General features: G+C 34.8%; 1 long non-coding RNA gene across 1 annotated transcript; it reads left to right on the top strand.

The window, feature by feature from the left end:
• Positions 1-1,281: 1,281 nt before the first annotated feature.
• Positions 1,282-11,006, top strand: LOC121467266. Its single transcript, XR_005977385.1, has 3 exons — positions 1,282-2,155; positions 5,824-6,025; positions 10,710-11,006. It is a non-coding gene; the product is annotated as an uncharacterized LOC121467266 (long non-coding RNA).
• The last annotated feature ends 1,325 nt before the right edge of the window (positions 11,007-12,331 follow it).

The following is a 12,331-nucleotide window of genomic DNA, read 5'->3' as shown; positions in this document are numbered from 1 at the left end:
CGTCCGTCCGTTTCTACGCAAACTTGTGTCTCAGTTTTTAATCATCTGCATGCAACTTTTCCAGAAGTTGTCTTCCCATTGCAGGTAGTAAATAAGTCGGAACGAGCCGGATCGGAAGACTATAACATATAGTTCCCATAGGAACAATCGGAAAAAAATTCAAATCATAACTTTGCTGTTTTTTTTTATATTTTTGTAGTATATATTTTGTAGTTTATCGATATACATATATATGTATTTGTTTTTTAGAATAAGGGCTTAAAATTGATAAAAAAAAAATGGGCCGACTATTTCATATAGCTCAGCTCCTATGAAACAATCGGAATATTCGAAAAGATATATGAACAAGAAAGAAAGCAAACTTCGGCAAGCCGAAGTTCATATACCCTTGCAGCTATTGCATGAATTAAATACTTTTGAAAACATTTAAATTATGATTTACTTGAGTATATGCTAAAAAACATTGAAACTATGATGATTTGCAGCTCAATTATTATATAGTTATTTTATATATTTTTATTATTTCTATGGGAGCTATATGATATAGACGTCCGATTTTGATAAAATTTAAACCATAATTCTGAAATAATTAAACATTGCTATATGTCGAAGAACTAAACAAAAAATTAAAAAACAGAAAAGTTATAATTTTTTTTCATTTATTTTTCCGATTGTTCCTATGGGAGCTATATGCTATAGTCGTCCGATTTTGATGAAATTTAAAACATAATTCTAAAATATATTTAACCATTACTATATCTCGAAGAACTAAACAAAAAATTAAAAAACAGCAAAGTTATAATTTTTTTTCAATTATTTTTCCGATTGTTCCTATGGGAGCTATATGCTATAGTCGACCGATTTTGATGAAATTTAAACCGTAAATTGGAAATATTTAACCATTACTATATGTCGAAGAACTAAACAAAAAATTAAAAAACAGCAAAGTTATAATTTTTTTTCATTTATTTTTCCGATTGTTCCTATGGGAGCTATATGCTATAGTCGTCCGATCCGGCTCGTTCCGACTTATATACTACCTGCAATAGAAAGACAACTTTTGGGAAAGTTTCATGCAGATAGCTTTAAAACTGAGAGACTAGTTTGCATATAAACGGACGGACAGACGGACAGACGGACAGACGGACGGACAGACGGACATGGCTAGATCGACTCTACTAGTGATGCTGATCAAGAATATATATACTTTATAGGGTCGGAAACGTCTCCTTCACTGCGTTGCAAACTTCTGACTGAAATTATAATACCCTCTGCAAGGGTATAAAAAAATACAAATTTTTGCTTCCTTTCTTGTGTACCGTTATTTTCAATTGTCCAAGAAAATTTTCAAACGGAAAAGAGGTTATCGTCTCTAAAGAGCCGTAGGCAAGGGAATATGTTTTAGACAGTGGGAATTTAATGTAAGCATTGTTTACTTATATAATGAGGTAAGTTGTTTTACGAAATTATTAAATCAAATGTTAACCGAAATGTCTGCTGTTAGGGATGCCAAATAAATGAAACAACCTTTTACTTTGAGTTCTGAATTGAAACTGTTTTTTTTCCAAATATTGTTTCCAAGCTTCGTATTCAACACTTATCTATGACCAACGCAGAGGCCGCATCAATTTGCCTGAGCTGCAGATTTACTGTGTGTGTGTGAGACACATCTTAGGCGATAACATTTGTTAGTTCAAGTACTGTACTAAATGACTAAGAACTCCACCCATATCTTGTTTGAGTAACAAATCTTGCTTGACTTTAATTACAATTTCATATTAGTTTATGTATTACAATAGTATTTATATGTTCTAATATCGAGCATACCGCTAGGTTTGGCTATGGCTTGTAATTGCCTTCGTACATTTATTATTCCTATAAAATATACAGTTAAAATGATTATAATTACAGTTGCCAACACTTAAAGTCTGTACCTATTCTTTATCCTTGCAGAACTAAATTCTCAGACAAATTGGACAGACAAAATTGGAAATTTTACTTGATAAGATTCCCGCTAACTTTGAAAGTACTAGTGCTTCCATTGTTAAATCCTTCTGGCAATTATTGCTTTTTATTGAAAGCGTTACCTTGTGCCTCAATATGCACTTTCCTGTGGAAGACACTCCACTGATCTCCGATTAAGATCAAATTTTCGGTAATTTTAAAATCTTTGCAAATTTTTTCGAAATAGTTGTGTTTTGCGAATCGTTGTCATGCAAGCGTTGACTTTTTCTTTTTTATTATTTTTTTATAAATCATGTATAGCATGTAACGATGGTTTTTTTTTCAAACCGAAAAGCTTTAAACATTTAAAAAACAATTGTGCATGGGAAAATGTTTTGTTCCATGTCTTTGCTAATAGGATAATTGTTAGTAAAAAATGTTCTTACATTGCAACTAAATATATTTTTTCCAGGCTTTTCATGCTGAATTGAGCTAATTGTACATAACCGCTGCTCCAAAAATTCAATGACGTTAGAAAACGTTTGAATTTCTTTTGGTTCTTTAACATGGCTTTCATATAGGTTCAGAGCTTCTTTGTTTAACTTTCTGATTGTAATGTGTAATTTTTAAATTCAATTACTTTAAAATCCGGTAAAATAGCCTTATTCTTTTGAATTCGGTCGATTATGTCCATATACTCAGCACTACGAAAAGCTTCAGAAGATAGATCAATGATTGGAAGATAGATCTATGATCCACAAATTCGTCCACTGATGGCTCGTCCTGCCTGCAGAGGGTATCAGGTACAACATTCGGTGATCCTATGTTCAATTTGAAAAACAAACCCTTGCAATTGAATAGACCAGCGAGATAATCGTTCAGAGAGACCTTTCTGACGCATAAGCCACTGCACCGAGGCATTATCTGTGAAAACTAAAAATTCCTGACCGATGTAAGGACGAAATTTCTCTATGCCTTTCAAAACTGCCAAACATTCTAATTCCGTAACGGAATAGTTTCATTGTGCTTTGGTTAACTTTGAGGACATAAATGCTATGGACATTTCTATACTTTAATCATTTTCTTGTGAAAGGACACAACCAAGTCCGTACGAACTTGCGTCACACAGTAAGATAAATCATTGGTCGAAATTCGGAGTGGACAAGATTGGAGCGGAGGTTAATCGCTTTTTCCATTTTTTGAAAGCGATAAGGGCATCCTCCGTCCGTACAAACGAGGATTTCTGCTTTTTTAACAACTCTGTCAAGGGAATGCTTAATTAGGATTAATTTTCTACAGAACGGCGGTACCATCCAGTTGAGCCGAGAAAGCGCCTTAACAGCTTTACAATGACTGGGACAGGAAAGTTATTTATAGCTTAAATGATCTGAGAAGATGTTTTGATCTGACCGTCGCGAATTATAAAACCTAAATATTTTATTTCCCTCATGCAAAAACTAGACTTCTTCACATTAATCGATATTTTTGCCATTCCAAGGCAAAGAGCGATTTCTTGTAACGAGAGCAAATGGGAATCGAAATCATCTGACATCACGAGTAAATCTTCTAGATACATGAAAACTCGGTTACGCAATTCTGGTGGATTGACCTGATCCATAAGTCTGCACATCGTCTGGGGCGCATTAGTTAAACCGAAAGGCATCACCACATACTGGTAAAATGGCCTGTTAGGGATAGTAAAGGCAGTATACTGGCGTGATTTTTCCTCTAGAGGAATTTGCCAGAATGTTTGTTTTAGTTCCAATCTGCTTATAAACCGAATCGGAGGCAACCTACTCAATATACCTTCTATATGAGGTAAAGGGTACGCGTCCGTGCAAGTGTGTTTATTAAGCTCTCTCCAGTCTAAACATAATCGAACTTTACCTTCCTATTCTACCAAAACACAATTGCTATTCCAAGGACAGTTGTAAGGTTTGATAACCCCTAAGCTAACATATTATCTATCTATTTAAACATTAATTTCTCTCGAGCTGGTGACACTGGCCAATTCTTCGTAATCTTCATCTATTGAATGCGAAATAACACTAGTCCTTCCCAAACCTTCATCTTTACAAGACGGAAAGACCGTTGCTGTTGTCCCGACGAAAGTTTGGGCATTATAGGCGAGTCCGATTCATTGTCTGAGTCCCCTACGTCTAATTCCGATACATTTGAACTCAAAATCTGATCGCCTTGACCAAAACTTGTCCAAAAATCCATTCCTAAATATGCACCCTGCTTTAATGCTGGTATGAGAAAGAATTTGATGGGTTAAGTGAACCCATGACCCACTACATGACACAGATTTCCATCAGCAGTTTTGATCTTTCCGGAGCAAAAGCGCGTTTCTGGGTTTAACTGACATCATTATTATCTCGTGAGCTGCATTTAAAATACTTGCCACGTTTTTAAAGAAACTCTCCTCCTTCAAACTTTCCTCGAAGCTCATCAGTTCTTCGAGTTAAAAGGCTCAAAGAGGCATCGCTTTTTTCCGCTTGCTAGTCTCTCCACAAACTTTTGCCCTTATATATGAAAACTCGGTTCGAAGAGCAACTATTTCCACAGTGTTGCAAACGAGCTATTTTGTAATCAAGTCCAGTTTCTTATCTAGTTTATTAATTTTGCCTAAGATGGGCTTTAATTATAAATAATTGTTTAATATTTGTTTGAAAATTATAAATGGGGTTTATTAATTAATTCATCTTCTTCGCCACAGTTTCCATATCCAGATTAAAAAGAGTTGTTTAGTTGTTTGTTTCATGTTCTGATATTAGTGAATTAAGTATAATATAATGTGCACATCAGTATATATATTCTTGATCAGCATCACCAGGAGAGTCGATCTAGCCATGTCTGTCTGTCCGTCCGTCCGTTTCTACGCAAACTTGTGTCTCAGTTTTTAAACATCTGCATGCAACTTTTCCAGAAGTTGTCTTCCCATTGCAGGTAGTAAATAAGTCGGAACGAGCCGGATCGGAAGACTATAACATATAGTTCCCATAGGAACAATCGGAAAAAAATTCAAATCATAACTTTGCTGTTTTTTTTATATTTTTGTAGTATATATTTTGTAGTTTATCGATATACATATATATGTATTTGTTTTTTAGAATAAGGGCTTAAAATTGATAAAAAAAAAAATGGGCCGACTATTTCATATAGCTCAGCTCCTATGAAACAATCGGAATATTCGAAAAGATATATGAAAAAAATACAAATTTTTGCTTCCTTTCTTGTGTACCGTTATTTTCAATTGTCCAAGAAAATTTTCAAACGGAAAAGAGGTTATCGTCTCTAAAGAGCCGTAGGCAAGGGAATATGTTTTAGACAGTGGGAATTTAATGTAAGCATTGTTTACTTATATAATAAGGTAAGTTGTTTTACGAAATTATTAAATCAAATGTTAACCGAAATGTCTGCTGTTAGGGATGCCAAATAAATGAAACAACCTTTTACTTTGAGTTCTGAATTGAAACTGTTTTTTTTTCCAAATATTGTTTCCAAGCTTCGTATTCAACACTTATCTATGACCAACGCAGAGGCCGCATCAATTTGCCTGAGCTGCAGATTTACTGTGTGTGTGTGAGACACATCTTAGGCGATAACATTTGTTAGTTCAAGTACTGTACTAAATGACTAAGAACTCCACCCATATCTTGTTTGAGTAACAAATCTTGCTTGACTTTAATTACAATTTCATATTAGTTTATGTATTACAATAGTATTTATATGTTCTAATATCGAGCATACCTCTAGGTTTGGCTATGGCTTGTAATTGCCTTCGTACATTTATTATTCCTATAAAATATACAGTTAAAATGATTATAATTACAGTTGCCAACACTTAAAGTCTGTACCTATTCTTTATCCTTGCAGAACTAAATTCTCAGACAAATTGGACAGACAAAATTGGAAATTTTACTTGATAAGATTCCCGCTAACTTTGAAAGTACTAGTGCTTCCATTGTTAAATCCTTCTGGCAATTATTGCTTTTTATTGAAAGCGTTACCTTGTGCCTCAATATGCACTTTCCTGTGGAAGACACTCCACTGATCTCCGATTAAGATCAAATTTTCGGTAATTTTAAAATCTTTGCAAATTTTTTCGAAATAGTTGTGTTTTGCGAATCGTTGTCATGCAAGCGTTGACTTTTTCTTTTTTATTATTTTTTTATAAATCATGTATAGCATGTAACGATGGTTTTTTTTTCAAACCGAAAAGCTTTAAACATTTAAAAAACAATTGTGCATGGGAAAATGTTTTGTTCCATGTCTTTGCTAATAGGATAATTGTTAGTAAAAAATGTTCTTACATTGCAACTAAATATATTTTTTCCAGGCTTTTCATGCTGAATTGAGCTAATTGTACATAACCGCTGCTCCAAAAATTCAATGACGTTAGAAAACGTTTGAATTTCTTTTGGTTCTTTAACATGGCTTTCATATAGGTTCAGAGCTTCTTTGTTTAACTTTCTGATTGTAATGTGTAATTTTTAAATTCAATTACTTTAAAATCCGGTAAAATAGCCTTATTCTTTTGAATTCGGTCGATTATGTCCATATACTCAGCACTACGAAAAGCTTCAGAAGATAGATCAATGATTGGAAGATAGATCTATGATCCACAAATTCGTCCACTGATGGCTCGTCCTGCCTGCAGAGGGTATCAGGTACAACATTCGGTGATCCTATGTTCAATTTGAAAAACAAACCCTTGCAATTGAATAGACCAGCGAGCTAATCGTTCAGAGAGACCTTTCTGACGCATAAGCCACTGCACCGAGGCATTATCTGTGAAAACTAAAAATTCCTGACCGATGTAAGGACGAAATTTCTTTATGCCTTTCAAAACTGCCAAACATTCTAATTCCGTAACGGAATAGTTTCATTGTGCTTTGGTTAACTTTGAGGACATAAATGCTATGGACATTTCTATACTTTAATCATTTTCTTGTGAAAGGACACAACCAAGTCCGTACGAACTTGCGTCACACAGTAAGATAAATCATTGGTCGAAATTCGGAGTGGACAAGATTGGAGCGGAGGTTAATCGCTTTTTCCATTTTTTGAAAGCGATAAGGGCATCCTCCGTCCGTACAAACGAGGATTTCTGCTTTTTTAACAACTCTGTCAAGGGAATGCTTAATTAGGATTAATTTTCTACAGAACGGCGGTACCATCCAGTTGAGCCGAGAAAGCGCCTTAACAGCTTTACAATGACTGGGACAGGAAAGTTATTTATAGCTTAAATGATCTGAGAAGATGTTTTGATCTGACCGTCGCGAATTATAAAACCTAAATACTTTATTTCCCTCATGCAAAAACTAGACTTCTTCACATTAATCGATATTTTTGCCATTCCAAGGCAAAGAGCGATTTCTTGTAACGAGAGCAAATGGGAATCGAAATCATCTGACATCACGAGTAAATCTTCTAGATACATGAAAACTCGGTTACGCAATTCTGGTGGATTGACCTGATCCATAAGTCTGCACATCGTCTGGGGCGCATTAGTTAAACCGAAAGGCATCACCACATACTGGTAAAATGGCCTGTTAGGGATAGTAAAGGCAGTATACTGGCGTGATTTTTCCTCTAGAGGAATTTGCCAGAATGTTTGTTTTAGTTCCAATCTGCTTATAAACCGAATCGGAGGCAACCTACTCAATATACCTTCTATATGAGGTAAAGGGTACGCGTCCGTGCAAGTGTGTTTATTAAGCTCTCTCCAGTCTAAACATAATCGAACTTTACCTTCCTATTCTACCAAAACACAATTGCTATTCCAAGGACAGTTGTAAGGTTTGATAACCCCTAAGCTAACATATTATCTATCTATTTAAACATTAATTTCTCTCGAGCTGGTGACACTGGCCAATTCTTCGTAATCTTCATCTATTGAATGCGAAATAACACTAGTCCTTCCCAAACCTTCATCTTTACAAGACGGAAAGACCGTTGCTGTTGTCCCGACGAAAGTTTGGGCATTATAGGCGAGTCCGATTCATTGTCTGAGTCCCCTACGTCTAATTCCGATACATTTGAACTCAAAATCTGATCGCCTTGACCAAAACTTGTCCAAAAATCCATTCCTAAATATGCACCCTGCTTTAATGCTGGTATGAGAAAGAATTTGATGGGTTAAGTGAACCCATGACCCACTACATGACACAGATTTCCATCAGCAGTTTTGATCTTTCCGGAGCAAAAGCGCGTTCCTGGGTTTAACTGACATCATTATTATCTCGTGAGCTGCATTTAAAATACTTGCCACGTTTTTAAAGAAACTCTCCTCCTTCAAACTTTCCTCGAAGCTCATCAGTTCTTCGAGTTAAAAGGCTCAAAGAGGCATCGCTTTATGAAAACTCGGTTCGAAGAGCAATTATTTCCACAGTGTTGCAAACGAGCTATTTTGTAATCAAGTCCAGTTTCTTATCTAGTTTATTAATTTTGCCTAAGATGGGCTTTAATTATAAATAATTGTTTAATATTTGTTTGAAAATTATAAATGGGGTTTATTAATTAATTCATCTTCTTCGCCACAGTTTCCATATCTAGATTAAAAAGAGTTGTTTAGTTGTTTGTTTCATGTTCTGATATTAGTGAATTAAGTATAATATAATGTGCACATTAGTATATATATTCTTGATCAGCATCACCAGGAGAGTCGATCTAGCCATGTCTGTCTGTCCGTCCGTCCGTTTCTACGCAAACTTGTGTCTCACTTTTTAATCATCTGCATGCAACTTTTCCAGAAGTTGTCTTCCCATTGCAGGTAGTAAATAAGTCGGAACGAGCCGGATCGGAAGACTATAACATATAGTTCCCATAGGAACAATCGGAAAAAAATTCAAATCATAACTTTGCTGTTTTTTTTTATATTTTTGTAGTATATATTTTGTAGTTTATCGATATACATATATATGTATTTGTTTTTTAGAATAAGGGCTTAAAATTGATAAAAAAAAAAATGGGCCGACTATTTCATATAGCTCAGCTCCTATGAAACAATCGGAATATTCGAAAAGATATATGAAAAAAATACAAATTTTTGCTTCCTTTCTTGTGTACCGTTATTTTCAATTGTCCAAGAACATTTTCAAACGGAAAAGAGGTTATCGTCTCTAAAGAGCCGTAGGCAAGGGAATATGTTTTAGACAGTGGGAATTTAATGTAAGCATTGTTTACTTACATAATGAGGTAAGTTGTTTTACGAAATTATTAAGAAAACGGGAAGAATTGTGCTTTTGAGGAGATAATATAATATATATATATAATACTATTCTGTATGAAGAAGCAGTCGCATGCAAAGGATAAGTGATAAAAAAAGGGGTTTTATCTGGTTGTGCTTGGATTTTTTTAGGGTCTAGTATACACAATTCAATGTTCAATTCAGTTGCCTTAAATCTTTCAAGATCATCATGAGATCTCGGCATTTATTGTATTCTCTAGGAATAAATCTTCGAAACGAAATCAATTTGTAACTTATTGAACTGATTGTCCGCAGATTTAAAGATAATTGATGACCTTTACCCAAAAGCCATTAGTAGTAGCCAAAGGGAAACATTGTTATTCAAGTCAATTAACCAGTTTTCTAAAAGCGGTTTCGAAAACTGTAATCTGTTCGAAAGACGTTCTCTGAAATTTAAAAAAACATTCGCCTTTGAAAACTTTCTCCCTTTTAATTGCAATTGTTGAAAGCATAAAATTCAGAGTGATGCTTAACACCCAAAATATATAAACGTGCTGCTGCATCGATAGACCTAAAGCTAAAGTCAAGATCTCTACCTTGAAATATTATTCCATCCCTATTTAATTCTAAAAGCTCGCCTACGAATTATGCTTAATAAAAATTGGGATCGCTAGGCTTGGAATTACCAACTTAAATCCCAGCTACAAGAAATGTCTTTGTGTCAATGACAAGTTTTTGGACGGAACTCCGTCCACATCATTGTTCAGGCTCAGGCTATCAGATTAATAACCAATACTGTTAAGAAAATCAGCGCCTCTGTTACATTGTAGTAAACCTTGCTTCCTGTGCATTTTAAATTTCGAACATCTCTTGCCAATCCTGAATTTTTCGGATAACAACAGAAGCAAATCATTATATAGTCTTTTGCTAATATTATATTCAGAAATACACTGCGCTAGGCGAGATTTGAAACTTTTTTATTTGGAATTCTCACTCTCTCTCACTAAATCATTGAAACTATTAGGAACATCATCACAACATTGCTCTGGAGCACAAAAGTCTGCTCCAGTCTATTCAAGATTTTTAGTAGTGAATGTACTTTTGTTATTATGCTTCGATTCGCATATATATTTCCTGCTCTTGCGTTAAAATGGCATTTTGAAATATATTGTTTCTCCTCTTTGAGCAAGGACAACGTCGTACACCCTTGCTATTGCGAAAATGTTTTGAAAGTTCCAAGACGAAAATTATAAAATCAAATGTTAACTGTGTGTGTGTGAGACACATCTTAGGCGATAACATTTGTTAGTTCAAGTACTGTACTAAATGACTAAGAACTCCACCCATATCTTGTTTGAGTAACAAATCTTGCTTGACTTTAATTACAATTTCATATTAGTTTATGTATTACAATAGTATTTATATGTTCTAATATCGAGCATACCGCTAGGTTTGGCTATGGCTTGTAATTGCCTTCGTACATTTATTATTCCTATAAAATATACAGTTAAAATGATTATAATTACAATTGCCAACACTTAAAGTCTGTACCTATTCTTTATCCTTGCAGAACTAAATTCTCAGACAAATTGGACAGACAAAATTGGAAATTTTACTTGATAAGATTCCCGCTAACTTTGAAAGTACTAGTGCTTCCATTGTTAAATCCTTCTGGCAATTATTGCTTTTTATTGAAAGCGTTACCTTGTGCCTCAATATGCACTTTCCTGTGGAAGACACTCCACTGATCTCCGATTAAGATCAAATTTTCGGTAATTTTAAAATCTTTGCAAATTTTTTCGAAGTAGTTGTGTTTTGCGAATCGTTGTCATGCCAGCGTTGACTTTTTCTTTTTTATTATTTTTTTATAAATCATGTATAGCATGTAACGATGATTTTTTTTCAAACCGAAAAGCTTTAAACATTTAAAAAACAATTGTGCATGGGAAAATGTTTTGTTCCATGTCTTTGCTAATAGGATAATTGTTAAATATATTTTTTCCAGGCTTTTCATGCTGAATTGAGCTAATTGTACATAACCGCTGCTCCAAAAATTCAATGACGTTAGAAAACGTTTGAATTTCTTTTGGTTCTTTAACATGGCTTTCATATAGGTTCAGAGCTTCTTTGTTTAACTTTCTGATTGTAATGTGTAATTTTTAAATTCAATTACTTTAAAATCCGGTAAAATAGCCTTATTCTTTTGAATTCGGTCGATTATGTCCATATACTTAGCACTACGAAAAGCTTCAGAAGATAGATCAATGATTGGAAGATAGATCTATGATCCACAAATTCGTCCACTGATGGCTCGTCCTGCCTGCAAAGGGTATCAGGTACAACATTCGGTGATCCTATGTTCAATTTGAAAAACAAACCCTTGCAATTGAATAGACCAGCGAGCTAATCGTTCAGAGAGACCTTTCTGACGCATAAGCCACTGCACCGAGGCATTATCTGTGAAAACTAAAAATTCCTGACCGATGTAAGGACGACATTTCTCTATGCCTTTCAAAACTGCCAAACATTCTAATTCCGTAACGGAATAGTTTCATTGTGCTTTGGTTAACTTTGAGGACATAAATGCTATGGACATTTCTATACTTTAATCATTTTCTTGTGAAAGGACACAACCAAGTCCGTACGAACTTGCGTCACACAGTAAGATAAATCATTGGTCGAAATTCGGAGTGGACAAGATTGGAGCGGAGGTTAATCGCTTTTTCCATTTTTTGAAAGCGATAAGGGCATCCTCCGTCCGTACAAACGAGGATTTCTGCTTTTTTAACAACTCTGTCAAGGGAATGCTTAATTAGGATTAATTTTCTACAGAACGGCGGTACCATCCAGTTGAGCCGAGAAAGCGCCTTAACAGCTTTACAATGACTGGGACAGGAAAGTTATTTATAGCTTAAATGATCTGAGAAGATGTTTTGATCTGACCGTCGCGAATTATAAAACCTAAATACTTCATTTCCCTCATGCAAAAACTAGACTTCTTCACATTAATCGATATTTTTGCCATTCCAAGGCAAAGAGCGATTTCTTGTAACGAGAGCAAATGGGAATCGAAATCATCTGACATCACGAGTAAATCTTCTAGATACATGAAAACTCGGTTACGCAATTCTGGTGGATTGACCTGATCCATAAGTCTGCACATCGTCTGGGGCGCATTAGTTAAACCGAAAG

The sequence above is a fragment of the Drosophila elegans genome, unplaced genomic scaffold (genome assembly GCF_018152505.1).
Source record: "Drosophila elegans isolate 14027-0461.03 unplaced genomic scaffold, ASM1815250v1 contig_292, whole genome shotgun sequence".
NCBI lineage: Eukaryota > Metazoa > Arthropoda > Insecta > Diptera > Drosophilidae > Drosophila > Drosophila elegans.
Note: the sequence above shows the minus strand (reverse complement) of the source record. Positions and strands in the feature narration are given on the sequence as shown.